General features: G+C 35.9%; 1 non-coding gene across 1 annotated transcript; it reads right to left on the reverse strand.

Moving 5' to 3' along the window:
• Positions 1-9,715: 9,715 nt before the first annotated feature.
• Positions 9,716-9,821, reverse strand: LOC138396116 (U6 spliceosomal RNA). Its single transcript, XR_011235596.1, has one exon. It is a non-coding gene; the product is annotated as a U6 spliceosomal RNA (small nuclear RNA).
• Positions 9,822-10,407: the final 586 nt, after the last annotated feature.

The raw sequence follows: 10,407 nt of genomic DNA on the forward strand, positions 1-10,407 counted from the left end.
CAGATCTTGCACCGACTACCACTTCTTCCAGGTTTTGGACCACTTCTTGCAAAGAAAAATATTCAACTGTCAACAAGCTGTGGAGAATGCCTTTTCCAATTTCATTGCCACTCACTCTCCAGGCTTCTTCGCTGCTGGCACAAGCAAGCTACTGTTAAGATGGCAAAAACTGTCGATAGTTGAGGTGCATAGTTTGACTAATTGCACTGCTTCTTGTTAGAGATATAATAAACTAAATTTTTGATTCAAAATCACACATTTCATATTTAATGACCTGATTAGTAACTAGGGAACACTACTGCCACTTGTTAAGGATTGTAACATATTTATAGAAGTTTCATTACAAACTCTGACTTGGGCAGCAGATAATAAATGAAGAACATCCAGGGGGCATGAGGTACAAAGGTGAAAGTTTAAGACTTTCAGAAAATATCTTTGTTAAATTAACAAGAAGATGTTTCTTCTTGCTATCTTAAAAAGAAAATGTAGCTTTTCTATTAATAAAATGTGTTTAAATTGTTTGCACAGAAGTGATGGACAATTTCTCAAAAAAAAAAAAAAAGAATAAACGACAAGAAATTCAAGTGGAAAGAGGTAGGAGGCAGCCAATGTGGTTCATCTATATAGTTTGGCCAATCAATAACTAATGTTACTGGCTAGGCGGGGTGGCTCATGCCTGTAATCCTAGCACTCTGGGAGGCCAAGGTGGGAGGATCGCTCGAGGGCAGGAGTTCAAGACCAGCCTGAGCAAGAGCGAGACCCCATCTCTACCAAAAAGTAGAAAGAAATTAGCCAGACAACTAAAAATATATAGAAAAAAATTAACAAGGCATGGTAGCACATGCCTGTATTCCCAGCTACCCTTGCCCAGGCAACAGAGCCAGACTCTGTCTCAAAAAAAAGAGAAACAAACAAACAAAAAAACTAATGTTACAAACTGAAAGGCACGGCTACAAAGGAACAAAAAATTAGCTTCTGTCCATTTGTTTACTTGCGTACAATCAATTCATTTAGGTAAGTTAAAGAAATGAATTCTATTAAAGGACAGCAACTGTTAAGAAGAAATGACTTCTCTGTACACATTGGGCTATAATGTTTCCACCATTAACTTGCCTACAGTTTTCAAGTCAGGAGAAATCTATTTGAATTCATCCATACTTCCATGAAATTTTAAGTATGGGGAAAGCCCCAAAGGCTTTAGATGAACTTGGGCAATCAGACATATCTGAACTTCTCATGAAAATTTTTTTAGAAGAATCTCAAGTGCTCTATGTTCAAAAAGAGAAGCTGAGATGTTTGTGAGACTTTACCGAACTTTAATCTGGAGGGCATGGCATGGATCTCAGTATCACCTGAAAACAGGTATCCAATATAGAGTGAGGTATGTGTAAAAGACATTTTTTCATTTGTATAATATTAAGTAAAAAGTTCTAAAAATTTTTATAAAACACATTCAAAGACACCAAGAGTATGTTCCATAATGTATTCAATATGGTCATTTTCTTGGTTGTTGAAATAGTATGTTCCCATTCTTTCAGTCTATTTTTCATACGTGAAATCTGCTGTTGAGTATAAGCCCCTTAGGATCAGTGACTGTATTATCTACTATTATGTAAAATTTTAATCATTCAGAGATTGGAACTAAAAATGCATTTGGCAGATAAAACAAAAACTAAAATCTGAAAGACCCGGGATACGTGTTTGTACCATATGACAGGCTGAGGGAAAGCACGGAAAGCACCGTAGACTGGAATCAGAGGACCTGTGTTCTGGTACCGGGTCTGCCACGTGCCACCTGTAGTGATTGGAGACAAGCCACAGCCTTTCAGATCTTATTTCTCCAGTTGTAAAAAAGGGGTAAGAATACTGGTCTGCTTCTCTCCCAGAGATACTTCAAAAATCACATGTGATAATATATGAGTGAATGTGTCCTGAAGCTACACAGGGCTATATATCGTTATCTGATTATGAATGGATGTTACCTCTCAAAAAGCAAGAAAACTTAAAATGATACCTTACCAAGAAGCCTGTGAACAGTGAATCTAGTTAAAAAAGAAATAAACAAAAAAAGCCAGTAATTGAGCAATCAGGAGACTTAGGTCTTGTCTAAGTGCTGACATAACTGTGCCCAGTGAAATCTGCACAAGGCCTTTCCCTTTAGTTTTCTCAACTAAAAAACAGAGGGATTACAGACAGAATGTCTACAGTATCTTTTAGTTCATGATTCTGTGACTCTTTTAAAGTCCATTTAAAAATTATATTTTTCAGCTAGGCGCAATGGCTCATGCCTGTAATCCCAGCACTTGAGGCCAGGAGTTTGAGACCAGCCTGGGCAACACAGTGAGACCTTGTTTCTACAAAAAATAAAAATAAAAAATTAGCCAGGCATGGTGGCATGCACCTGTAGTCCTCACTACTTGGGAGGCTACCCGGGAGGCTGAACAGGAGGATGGCTTGAGCCCGGGAGTTCTAGGTTGCAGTGAGCTATGACTGTACACTGTACTTTAGCCTGGGAAACAGAGTGAGACCCTGTCTCTTAAAAAAAAATTATATTTGTCTTTCATCTGTAGAATAAAATATTGTCTAATGAAATACTACATAGTTTTATTAGCTAATTCTTGCAAAGTACTGTCATCTGAATCAGAATTTTTGAACTACAAGAGATATAATATCCTTCAAAATGTCAAAGCATATAGGAGGGTTAACTTGAACAAATATTTTCCTGAAGGAAACTCAGCAGGGATTGTCTGTGTGTGAGGGTGTGTAAGCCTGCACCCATATGTATAGGACAGAGTGGTGGGATGGGAGGGCACAATACCTAAGCTGTTCAAGGTTGTTACACTCATGTTATATCTTGTTAGCTATGTAGTGTGAATATGAAGTCTGCACTTAATATTAGGCCCAAAAGAGAATCTGAAATGATAAAAACTGAGAAATATTTTGGGAAGGTTTTTGTTGTAAATTTTTTTGAGGTAAGAATAATGTTGTATTTATGTATTAAGTGACACAGAAAGTACTAAATAAAAATATAAAAACTATCCAGAGAGCTTTTAAAATAACTACCTTAAAATAAATGACTCAAATATTAGGCTTTTATAGAAAATATACAATGATAATGCTCTGGGTATTAGCTTTTTTTCTTTAATGCTTCAAAATAGACATTCATAATTTTATTTTTAGTATATTATTCACTTGTTTTCAGTTAATGTTATTTCAAAATGTTACTCAAACAAAAATAAATACAAATACAAAATAGATCCTCTAAAGTTAAGTGATATTTTATTTAATATTATTGCCTATAACTCTGTAATAATACATATTCTCAAAGTCCAACTATTAAAATATTCTTAGTTTAAACTAGCTAAACTCTTTTAAAAATCAGTTACATGAAATTTAACTTATAGTATGATAGATAATACGTTATGAAAAAGTGAAATGGAGAAATTGTCCTTACTTAAAAGAAATCACCCAACTTGCACAAGGATCTTATTGGGGGCAATGACAATGTCCTCAAACTGGATTATGATGATGGTTTCACAACTCAGGAAATTTATCAAAAATGTTAAATTATATACTTAAAATGTACGAATTCTATAGATTATGCATCAATAAAGTTGTAAAAATAATTGCATAGGAGGAAAATGCAAAGTAAAAAAACAAAACAAAACAAAACATCCTCCAACTCTTTATCGCTGCAAATTACTGAGAAGTTGCTTACCGTGTCATAGACTCTGAGCCCCATCTGAAATCCTGGGACCTGTCCTTATGGACTGACTGCTGTGGAAGAAGAAGAAAAACAAGGAGTAAGTCAAACATGAGAGAAGACAACATAGTCAGATTCACATGCTGAAAGCCCCCCAACTTCCTGAATGAAGAGAGAATATGCCTTTTCAGAACAAGAATGCGCTTGTCCTGAACATGAATAGCTATCAGCATAACATATTCACTCCTATGGAAAACCAAGGAAGTAGTTCTCCAGATAGTTTAAGCACTCTTTATAAATAAAATCAGCTCTCAGGTGGCAAGAAAAAGTCAGTTGTGAATCAGTTTAAATTCATCTCCTAATATTATGTGGTATATTGCTTAAGCTTTAAATTTACCTTTCAACACTGCATCTTTCTTTTATAATCTTTTTAGTATACTCTATATTTTCATAGTAATACTCATTAAACTATATGTTAGATTTTGAATTTGAAAGCTCTTTAAATCTTCTACAAAATGTGTTCAGTATATCTTGTTTTATTAATGGCACCTTTGTGAGGAAAAACACATTAATAAGCACTTTCAGTGGTACCAAATTATACTCTGTGTTGGATGCTTCCTCTAGAATTTGAAACATTAACTCTAAAAGAAAGCATACTGTGGGAGATTGAGTTTGATGTGACACAGTATTTTATAAATCAATGCAATGTTGCTATAAAACAGACTGCAAATTTTTTTTTTAGAGAGAATTACCAAGTTATAGTAAGGATTCATTTAACATTCACAAAGAAAATGTAAATTTTAAAGGTTTGAATTATATACAAATGCAAGAGATACACCATATCTTCCTAATTATTTTTTCCACTTAAATTTTTAAAAATCCAGGAACAAATAACCAAAATAAAATGAAAGAAAAGGAGCACACCCTTCTCTTTCAGTCTTGTTTGAGTAACTATTGCTTTCCCAGAGTTATCTCTCTGAAGCTTGTTTTGCTTTTTTAGATTTCCTCCTTCATAATCAGATTTCTACAAGATCGTTCTTCAGCAAGTTTGGCACTGAGTATCTTTAAACAAATATTACTTTTCTTATCATAAAGATTTCAAGAGGACATTATGCTTTCCTGGATCATAATTATGTGATTACTACTGCTAACTGTACAGCTTTAAATCAAGCATATAATACAAATAAGAATTAAAGAACGAGGAGACTTAGTGGTGAAAGGTGGGGGTTGTAGTAAGTGATCCAATTTGGGAGAACAACAAAAGAACCAGTGACATCTTGATCTTTCTCTACCAGTGAAGTTGATAGGAGTCAGTTAAAATGTGTTTGGGGAAAAGAGCACATACATATGGAAAATTTCAAATTCAAGGACTAATTCGGACTGCCCTCACCCAATAGAGCAACAAACAAAGAAAATCATTAAAACCTTACTCAGAAAGCATCAACCATAATGGAATTTCTCCAGTTTCTTGCAGACTTATGAAATATTAATAAATTCTAAACACAGCAATCAAATTATGATAAGATGCTTTATTCTTTACAAGGTCTAAGTATTATTTCTATCTCTTTGCCCGTGGCAAGACTGGCATCTTACCATAAATATATGTTTATGTATGAGACTTGATAAAACTACTGGATTTTTTAAAAAAAGAACTCAATATACAGCTCTAATCAGAAATTCTCATCAATTTGAACCTGTTCCAGAGGTTGAGGGGAGAGAAGTTATACTGAATTATATATCACTGTTAAGCCAATGTTACTTTTAATTATTTGCTGTGATCCTGACAAATGAGTAACAACACATTGCCATGAGCAGGTTTTACCAATCCTGCTTGTAATAATCTGTTCATGTGAAATTGATGCTATGATGTCCTCAGAAAGTTTGTTTCAAGTAGGTTAAACACTGTCCCTGCTGTCTTTCCTACCGTATTAGTGTGTTACTGTAACTGGCATACCCAACTCCTTTTTTATGGTGCAGATGTGGCTTAGTCTGTGTTCAACTCCTATGACTCCCAAGTTAGTAGGGGATCCACACTATAAAGTTTTAACACTTATTTGAAAAGGACACTTATTTAACTAGGACCAATATTTCACTTCTAAACACCTTTACTCACTCATTCCTTGGTCTCAGCAGCAGCACGCCACATGGGTAGTTACTCATGGAGGCAGAAGGAGGGGGAAGAAGGAGGTGTCTGTGTGAGCTGTTTTGTTTTATTTTATTTTTAAACAAAAAAAGCCCCGAAACAAAAAAAGCTGGTGTGCAATAAGCCCATAAACACCCCCCACCATCAACAAGGCCAAGGAGTATGACTGCCCTTCTTTCCCTCCTTTCCACACACACCTCTCAGACAGTTGTTCTGTGACTTCGTTTCCTCTTCCTGGATACCCTTGATTTGGAGAGGAGGGGATGAAGAGAGGAAGATGAGCAAAGCGAAGATGATGAATGAAAGGACCAGAATCTAGAGACTACTGCTCCCCAACCCTCACAACTTCTTAGTGATGCTTTTAAATTTAGATGCAATGAGACTTAAACATGAAAGGAATGATTAATGAAATGATTTTAAATGTTTCCACTGATAACTTGGAAATTTACGAAGAAGAAAACAACTCATAAATAGCTTTGTAAAAGAGAAATGGGACATGCAAACAACTCACCCAAATATTTTTCTAAACTTGAAGAATGAATATAAAATTAGGTAAATGTTCAATCAATGTATTGTAGCTAGCACACCATCTTTAAATAAGGCAAATTTATGATAAGGTATAGCTCTATTTTTACATGTTGTTTATATACCTCATGATAGAGCTACCTTTTCCATATAATTAATATCTATAGTTGTTTATATCTACTTTGTAGGAATTTTTAAAACAAGGAAGAGAGGAAAAGAAATAAAAACTAGGGTTGGTGGTTAAATTCTCATCTCTATTATCTCATTAACTCTATGTGGCCTGAGTGAATAAACCACTTAACCTCTCTTGGGATCTTTTTTTTTTAACTTGAAAATGGATAGGGGGTCAGAATAAAAGCATAAACTATCATAGCACCATTCTCTTATTTTACAGATGAGGAAATGGAGGCCCAGAGTTACCAAGGTTACAGAAGTAGCCTGAAGGTTATGCTAGTGTTTTTCAAACTGATTTCACAGCAAAACAATTTTTCAATACGATATTGTTTGAAAGCCTCATACATAAACGGGTGAAAGTAGAATTACTCTGGGTGAATCTAGGTTAGGATGGCCTAGCAACCCCCGCCTCCCTGGCTCTACTTCCCAGGGCCCTGAGGAATAGGGCTCTATAGGTACCAGTTTATAAACCACTGGGCTAGACAAGCTCTAGACAAGACTAAACAGATTTCCTCCATTGCTAAAATTATGTTTCTGGGAGCACAATTTTATGATTTGAAATATTTATATAGGTTTGGAGTTGCTTCTTTGATTTTAGAATTTATTACTGATAACGTATTTGATTTATTTGACGCTAAATCCACCAATTATAATGCTCTTCCTTAAGGAAAAATAAATTCCCCTGCATTAAGATGCAGTTGCGAGAAGCACATTATAAGAAAAAGTAAAGACTGTTTTGATCATGATTTGTAATTTTGGATGCTAATTGTGCCAATTAAAAACAACAACAACAACAACAAATACTTAAGGAGCACCACTCTAAGAGCAAGGTATTATGTTATTTGCTCTGGGAATACAAAGCTGAGTGAGCAGGAGCCCCTGTCCTCCAAGAGCTTAGCATCTAATAAGGAAAAGGTGTGCATACAACAAACAAGGAAGAGCACAGACAAAGATGGAGCCAACTAAGATTTCTGCTCTGGTAAGTTACATAACTTGATTTCTATTTTAGGAAAGTACTTCCAGCAGGTGGGTAAATGGTGCAATGAAGACTGGAGAATGGGAGAAGGGAGACTGCCATAGGCAGAGACCAGAAGCTGTACCAGGCAGTGGTGTTACATGGCAATATCCTTCCTAAGGTCTTTCCCCTCAGTTCACTCTTTAAAAAACCTGGCATTCCTTAAGGCCCTGCCTTCCACCCTTTGTTATTACCATTCTTTATATTCCCCTATTCTCATGGACTAAACCAGCACATATATGCTAATCATATCCAACTCAATACCCTGAACCCAGATTCCAAGTTTTCTTCAAAATGACTTGGCAATTGCTGGTTTTCAGCAAAGCTAGTTTAAAGGCAGCAGTTTTTCCGAAAACACATTTGGATCCATAAATTTTCATTATAACTACACCTTTCAGATCTGAGTTTTCAGCAAATCTCCTATGAGTCTCAAAGATGCCTGCAAGATACCTGCAACTGGCTGCTGCACAAGTGCTGCAGACTTTACATGTCTCAAACTGAAGTTCTTCCTATATTCTTGTACACTGAGATCTTTACATTAGAAACTTAGATTTCTTCTTTTCCTTCATATGGATTTAGTGACCAAATCCTAGCTCCTCATTATTTTTGGTTTGCATTATTACAACAGCCTCTACTGGTCTTAACTTCTTTCAGTACTGTTTTTCCCAGTCTTTTCAGAGCTTCTGGAATTTGCTTTTGAAACAACCAATTTGATCAGATCATCTCCCTACTTTAAATCCTTTGATAGTTCCCTATTACCTTCAGGATAAAACCCAGCTCGTTAACATGCCAGACAAGGGACCTTCTCAATCCTGTACACTTGTTCAGGTTCAGCTTTTTCTGCTTTCAACCTTGCATCCTAAGCTCCAGTCATGATGCAACATTTCTGGCCATGTTAGGTTTTTGCACATGCTGTGTCAAATGCATCCTCCTGTCTACTCAGTTCCCCGGAAAAACAAATTCATCTCCTTCTCAGCATATGGCATCATAGTTTCCCTTCACTGTCCTTTTACTGCTTACACAATATAAAGTTTTGGTTTTACAACACTGCCATATAATGGGAAAGCACTTCTTTCTTTGATACCTGAAAACAGCTGTAGGAGGAGGATAATTACAGAAATGTAGAGAAAGTAGGGATGAAAATGTGAGAGAATGCATGTTAGATGGCTTCTCTTCAAGAGTGCAGGAGATAAAGTCAACTTGGAGTAAGAGGTTAGCAGCTTGAGATATGTAGCCATCATTTTTTGACCTGGTACTGTAGAGAATGGGGTAGTGAGTCAACTGGGAGGAACAAAAAAGAAGACCAAGACTGTGGGCCTCACTGAGGCAGGTAATCACAAACCTGACACATAGAGTCAATATAATAATGTAATTTTTTAAAGCAATGATTAAATACCAGGGTAGAAGTGATAAAAATGGACAACTGGTTCACCCAGAGGCCTGGGGTTTGGTGAGACATGTGGCACACTGCAAGTGTTATTGGTGCATTTGGCATCAAACTGCTAAATAATGCTGGTTTATTTTCCAGTGGTTTAAGTCTCCTGGTTTGGGAAGTGTGAAAACTGATTGGAGATATCCAAGGAAGCAGGGAACACTAGGATGCCACTCCCTTTTTTAGACTTCCTGCAAACTGAAGGGTTATTTGGGTCATTTCAAATTCCTCTTTTGGGACTGATCTATTCCCTAATCTCCCACCACTAGGGAATAGTTCTTCCCAAATCATGTTACTTAGACCACCAGGAAATCCTCTGTGCTAAGATTACTGTAGTGTGTAAGAGGTGGCTGCCTAAATACAGCTACAGCAATGGGGAAGCAGTAATAGAAAAAGAGAAAAGATTCATTAAGTACAAAAAAGTTCAAGTAAAAGTGATAAAAGGAAATCTATTCCAATATGTTGAAATAGATCTTTTATTGTACACATGGTTTATCTGGATAAAAGAGACAATTAAATAGGAAAAGGTTCTTCCCTTTTTTATGTTACCTAAAGGAGAACCATGTTAAAATTAGAGACCATTATGTGACTGCTAAGTAGTTATAAAAACATTGGCATACAGTTAATTTTCCATGGTTTATGCAAAGATTAGCTTACAGTTAATTTCTCAAAGGAAATAAACATATTCAATAGATATATAAATTTATTATTTTTTTATTTTTTAAAAATATGGAATGCTTCATGAATTTGTGTGTCATCCTTGCACAGGGGCCATGCTAATCTCTCTGTATCATTCCAATTTTAGTAGATGTGCTGCCAAAGCGAGCAGAAATATATAAATTTAATTAAGAAACATTTTATATATATTCATCACCTTAAGCCTCAGACAGCTGGATACATCTTTATGTGAAACTGTCGTTTTTAAGTAGGGTAGTCTATAACTCCTACGTCACTACTCATATACTTCCAGGTAATGGAATAATGAAAACAAAATTTCATTAACAGGATCTTAAGATAAAAAGAGTTGTAATTTAAGGAAAAAATGCACTCATATCCACACACACACACACACACACACACACACATACATTTTCTATTAAAATAGAGCAGTGGTTTTCAGCTAGGGAGTATGGGAATATTTTGACTCCCAGGGGAAATTTGACAATGTCTGGAAGACATTTCTGATGGTCACAAGTTGGGGGAGGTGCTTCTGGCATCCAGTGGATAGAAGCCAAGGATGCTGCTAAACATCCTACAATGCACAACAACAAAGAATTATTCAGCCCCAAATGCCAGTAGTGCTAAGGTTGAGAAACGCTGAAGTAGAGTGGTTAACTAAACAAGAGAACAACAGAGTTGGGGTGACAGAGCACTTCGGAATAAATGTCATGTTGCTTATCAAGTCAAAAGACAGG

The sequence above is a fragment of the Eulemur rufifrons genome, chromosome 15, assembly GCF_041146395.1.
Source record: "Eulemur rufifrons isolate Redbay chromosome 15, OSU_ERuf_1, whole genome shotgun sequence".
Classification (NCBI taxonomy): domain Eukaryota; kingdom Metazoa; phylum Chordata; class Mammalia; order Primates; family Lemuridae; genus Eulemur; species Eulemur rufifrons.